The following is a 5,639-nucleotide window of genomic DNA, read 5'->3' on the forward strand; positions in this document are numbered from 1 at the left end:
TACAGAGCATTTCCTCGCTTAGAATCAGTCTTGAACTAGAATTTCTGGGTTAATGGGTAAGAATATTGATGACTTTCTTCTCACAAAATGACACATTGCTTTCCTAAAGGGTTGACCAGTTTACTCTGATGCCAGAAATGATGCTAACATGTTTCTCCCCTGCATTAGATACCACCATCTTCAAAAAATATTGTACTAGTTTGAAAATCAAGAAACAATATGGATTTTCATGAATTTGTATTTCTTTGTTTACTAGTGAAAATAAAACATTCTACACGCTTACTAATTATTCAAAAAATCAATGAATTGACTGAAATAATCTAAGCGTTTCTGCCACCTTTTATCATTTCTAAAAGATAAGCTAACACTACTTTTATTTTAATTTTTTCATTATTTATTTATTTTTTTATTTTTCTTTTACTTTACAATACTGTATTGGTTTTGCCATACATTGACATGAATCTGCCACAGGTGTACATGAGTTCCCAATCCTGAAACCCCTCCCACCTCTCTCCCCATATCATCTCTCTGTTCATCCCAGTGCACCAGCCCCAAGCATCCTGTATCGAACCTAGACTGGCGATTCGTTTCTTAAATGATAGTATACATGTTTCATATGCCATTCTCCCAAAACACTACTTTTTTAAAAAAGCAAAAACAAATGTAATAGAGGACTTCAAGTGGGAGACAAGAGCGATTGGTTGACAACTGTGTAGAAAATGGATTTGAAAAAATATAAGAAAAAGAAGAAAAATTTTAAAGTTATAAGGCATTTCAGATGAGAGATGATGGTGATAAATCCACAGGAGTAGCAGTATGGGTGGAAGAGGTGAAGCCAACAAGAATGACGGTTTTAAGCTTGAGCAAGCTTCAAGAGTTGGTGATGGACAGGGAAGCCTGGCACAGTCCATGGGTCACAAAGAGTCAGACACAACTGAGCGACTGAACTGAATTGAACTGATACCACGGACTGGAACCAACATAATCTTGGTCCCTGTGTTAAGGATCCTGAACCAGGCATAATTTCTTTTCTCCATGTTAAATAGTAATGAGAACAAGCATGAACTAACTTAGCTAATTGTTTGAGGAAATACTAGCTTCTTAAACATGAGATACCCACCCAGTATTCTGGCCTGGAGAAGTCCATGGACTGTATAGTACCATGGGGTTGCAAAGAGTCAGACATGACTGAGTGACTTTCACGTAAACATGAAATTATAGAACCAACTAAATAGCTTACCCATCAAGACTAACAGCTTCAGAACAATAACCTTGACATAATAGCCTAACTGAAATTATTATGTTATAAACTCTGCCTAATCTCAACCAGCTTCTTGCCTTAGAAGACTCACCTTAAAAACTGGTGAAAATCCAATAAATCCAATAAAATAAATATCTAATAAAATCCAATAAATATCATCCTTGACTTCAAAGACACTGCTAAGATTGTCATGGTGGTTTTCTTCTTTGCTACAGAGGTCTACATAACTCAGCTCCACCAGATCAACAGCTTGTTCCTGTCTTCCTATAGTGTTGAAAGTCCAGAATGTGTTGGGAGAAAGGGAGAACGAAGCAAAAGAGAAAGAGTCTTACGGAAGATTCCTATCCTACCTCTATTACTGTAGTTATCCAAATCTTGGCATGAAATCCTAGCTGAATGAGTCCTAGATTAAAATTCAAAATGGTTAGTCTGTGGCAAACCCATTGACTTAAACCTCTCAGGGCCTCAAGCTCTTTTTCTACTAAATAATGTAAAAATAAAAATTTAAACTTTTGTCCATCTTCAAACATATGAAATTATATATGTAAAACACTGAGTAGCTTGAGGGGAAAACTGAACTTTATGAAGTAAAGGAACAGTACGATTTTTCTGATTGGAGTGGAACTTTTAACTCACATTCAACCATTTCTCCCTTTGAACCACAAGATGAGATTTTCTGATTCTGCAGGAAGTGCCTTGAAACCAATTATGTTTTACATGAATTTAAATTCTATCAAAATAGGTGACAGAACTAGTATCTGGGTATTAAGTTTCTTTCAAATAGTAGGAAACAGATAGTGATCCCAGAGCCAGTAGGACCTTAAAAATAGACATAATCCTAAATTACACAGAAAAGTGATTATAAAACAAAGAGTACAAATATTGGCAGGTATCCATACAACACTTTATTCCAGTTATGCAAATTCAATTGTAAAATATTATTCTTCTCAAAAGAACCTATTCTTGTTATCATAAACATATTAAATCTTTACTGATTTTGAAATGCAAAGCAAATTTTGTTCAAAATTAGGAGAGAAAATAACTACACTCCGTCTTGTTTGAATTTTCTGTTTCAGTGTTTCTCATCAACTAGTTGTAATTTCTTCATATATTGCATGGACCAGATGATACACAAACCAGTATAAACCTTTTCAATAAAAAGACAATAATTAATCAGAAAATGAGAGTCTATCAACGGTATATTGTGGTATATCATCTTGCAAAATCTAAATATAGTGCTGGGTCAACTCCTGTAGGTCACTAAATAGGACTGCCAGCAAATCAAGACAATTACTTTTTGTATTTCCCCCCTAACATTTTCACCACCTGTCTTCATGTCTGACCTCTCCAATCATTTCAAGCAGTTCACAAAGAGAAGAAGGATAAAAAACTGGCAAGCCCATATGCCAAACTAAATCATATCCAGGAGACCAAATGCCTCCTGAACTTAAGAAATGGCTATATATAGACCTGTAATTAGTGATTAAAACCTCAGGGAGTACTTTGTTTTCCTTTTAACCTTAAACTCCTCTCAGCTTCAATGTATTCTCATACTAAATGTGATGCTACACAGCTCTGCCATTTAATTGGAAACAACCTAGTAATTATTGTGGGAAATGTGCTCTTCACAGTATGTCTAGTTTGCCTCATGTCTTTAGTGGCCAATTATTCTTTAAAGTAAGATCAGAGCCTAATTTTTCATGGTCAACCATCAGGAAACTCAGCAATGTAGAAATTCAGAGAGACATTAAAAATGAAAAGTGACTTTTCATTAGTAGGAATATTTCTGATACATTTAAGCAGGAATAGAGACTTAGGAAATGGATGTTCAAGAAGGAAAAACAGTCAAACTCACTATATCCCTATAGATTTAATAAGTGAGAATCAAGCAATGTTAGTTTAAAAGTGCTGTGTGTGTGTGTGTGTGCATGCATGTGCTCATTCATGTCCAACTCTTTGCAATTCTATGGACTGTAGCTTGCCAGGCTCTTCTGTCCAAGGGATTTCCCAGGCAAGAATACTGGAGCAGGTTGCCATTTCCTCCTCTGGGGGATCTTCCTGACTCAGGGATCGAACCCATGTCTCCTATTTTGGCAGGCAGATTCTTTACCAATGAGCCATCTGGGAAGTCCTTAAAAGTGCTTATCTATCATCAGTTGTTCTGAATATTAACGAGTGAAGCCCTATATATTTGTTTAATTAATATTTGCCCAAATATAGACACTTTACTTCTAGCACTGAAAAACAGAGATCAGAAAACAAAACAAAAAGATAGTAATGATTAAAGATCTCATGCACAGAAGCCCAAATAATTTACATAGACACTCTGCCCTCAAAAAGGGGGAGTGTAACACCCCACTGCTTGTGTGGGATCCACATGGTAACTTCTTCCAAAGAGCACAGTATTCTCCAGGAGTAAGGAGGAAGAAGAGAACAACTCTGAAGTCAAGAAACCTGACAAACCCCACCTCAGCCAGGTGACCACAGTCAGTATTAACAGTGTGGCTCATCCTGATAGTATGCACTCTTGATATTTTGTGATGACAATGGCACCTCTGGTTATTACTCCCATAAAAGCCCATAATCTCAGTTTAATCATGAGAAAAACACCAACCGAATTCCACTAGAGCAGCATCCTACAAAATACCTGACCAGTATTCCTCAAAACCATTAAAGTCATCAAAAACAATGGAAGTCTGAGAAACTGTCACAACCAAGAGGTCCTAAAGAGACATGAGAACCAAGTGTTATGTGGTATCCTGAATGGAACTCTGGAATAGAAAAATGAGATTAAGTAAAAACTGAAGAAATCTGAACAAATTATGGAATTTAGCTCATAAAACATCAATAATGGTTCATGAATTACAAAGAATATACCATATTAATATGTTAATAATAGGAAAAGTAGTGAGTATGTAGACATTTCCTGAATTAATTTCTCTATTTTTCTGTAAATCTAAAACTGATATAAAAGAAAATATATATATAAATTTTTAATTTTTATTTCATATTGGAAGATAGTTGATATGACTTTAATGGAAAAAAGTGAAGAGGAACTAAACAGCCTCTTGATGAAGGTAAAAGACGAGAGTGAAAAAGCTGGTTTGAAACTCAACATTAAAAAAAAACTCTAAGATCACGGAATTATTGGTCCCATCACTTTATGGCAAATAGAAAGGGAAAACAGTGACAAATTCTATATTTTCTTGGACTTCAAAATCACTGTGGATGGTTACTGCAGTCTGAAATTAAAAGACACTTGTTTTTTCAAAGGAAGGCTAAGACCAACCTAGACAGCTTATTAAAAATCAGACACATAATTCTGCTGACAAAAGTCTGACATAGTCAAAGCTATAGTTTTTCCAGTAGTCATGCACAGATGTGAGAATTGGACCATGAAGAGGGTTGAGCACCAAAAAACTGATGCTTTTGAATAGTGGTGCTGGGGAAGACTCTTAAGAGTCCTTTGGACAACAAGGAGATCAAACCAGTGAATCTTGAAGGAAATCAGCCCTGAATATTCATTGGAAGGACTGTTGCTGAAGCTGAAGCTTCAATACTTTGGCCATCTAATGTGAAGAGCCAACTCATTAGAAAAGACCCTGATGCTGGGAAAGAGTGAAAGCAAAAGGAGAAGGGGGTGGTAGAGGACAAAATGGTTAGATAGCATCACCAACTTAATGGACACAAATTTGAGCAAACTCAGGAGACAGTGAAGTGAGGAGCCTGGCATGATATAGTCCATGAGGTTGCAAAGAGTTAGACATGACTTAGCAATTGAACAACAACAATAATTGATTAACAATGTTGTGTTAGTTTCAGGTATACCACAAAATGATTCAGTTATACTTGTATCTATTATTTTTCAAATTCTTTTCCAATTTAGGTTATCACAGAAAATTAAGCAGAATTCACTGTGCTATATAGTAGGTCTTTTTGGTAATCTATTTTAAATATAGTAGTGTGTAATATCAATTCCAAACTTCCAATTTATCCCTCCCCCTGAACCTTCCCTCTTTGATGACCATAAGTTTATTTCTAAGTCTGTAAGTCTGTTTCTTTTTTATAAAAAGCTCATTTGTATAATGTTTTTAGATTCCACATATAAGTATTATCATATGATATTTATCTTTCTCTGTCTGATTTACTTAGTACGGTGATCTCCAGGTCTATATATGTTGCTGCAAATGACATTATTTCATTCTTTTTAAGGCTGAGTAATATTCCATTGTATATATGTACCAACCTTTATCCATTCCTCTGTTGAAGGACATTTAAGTTGCTTCCCTGTCTTGGCTATTGTAAATAGTACTGCAATAAACATTGGGGTGCATGTATCTTTTCAAAAGTATGGCTTATGCCAGATATATGCCCAAAA

The sequence above is a fragment of the Budorcas taxicolor genome, chromosome 1, assembly GCF_023091745.1.
Source record: "Budorcas taxicolor isolate Tak-1 chromosome 1, Takin1.1, whole genome shotgun sequence".
NCBI classification, from domain to species: Eukaryota; Metazoa; Chordata; class Mammalia; order Artiodactyla; family Bovidae; genus Budorcas; species Budorcas taxicolor.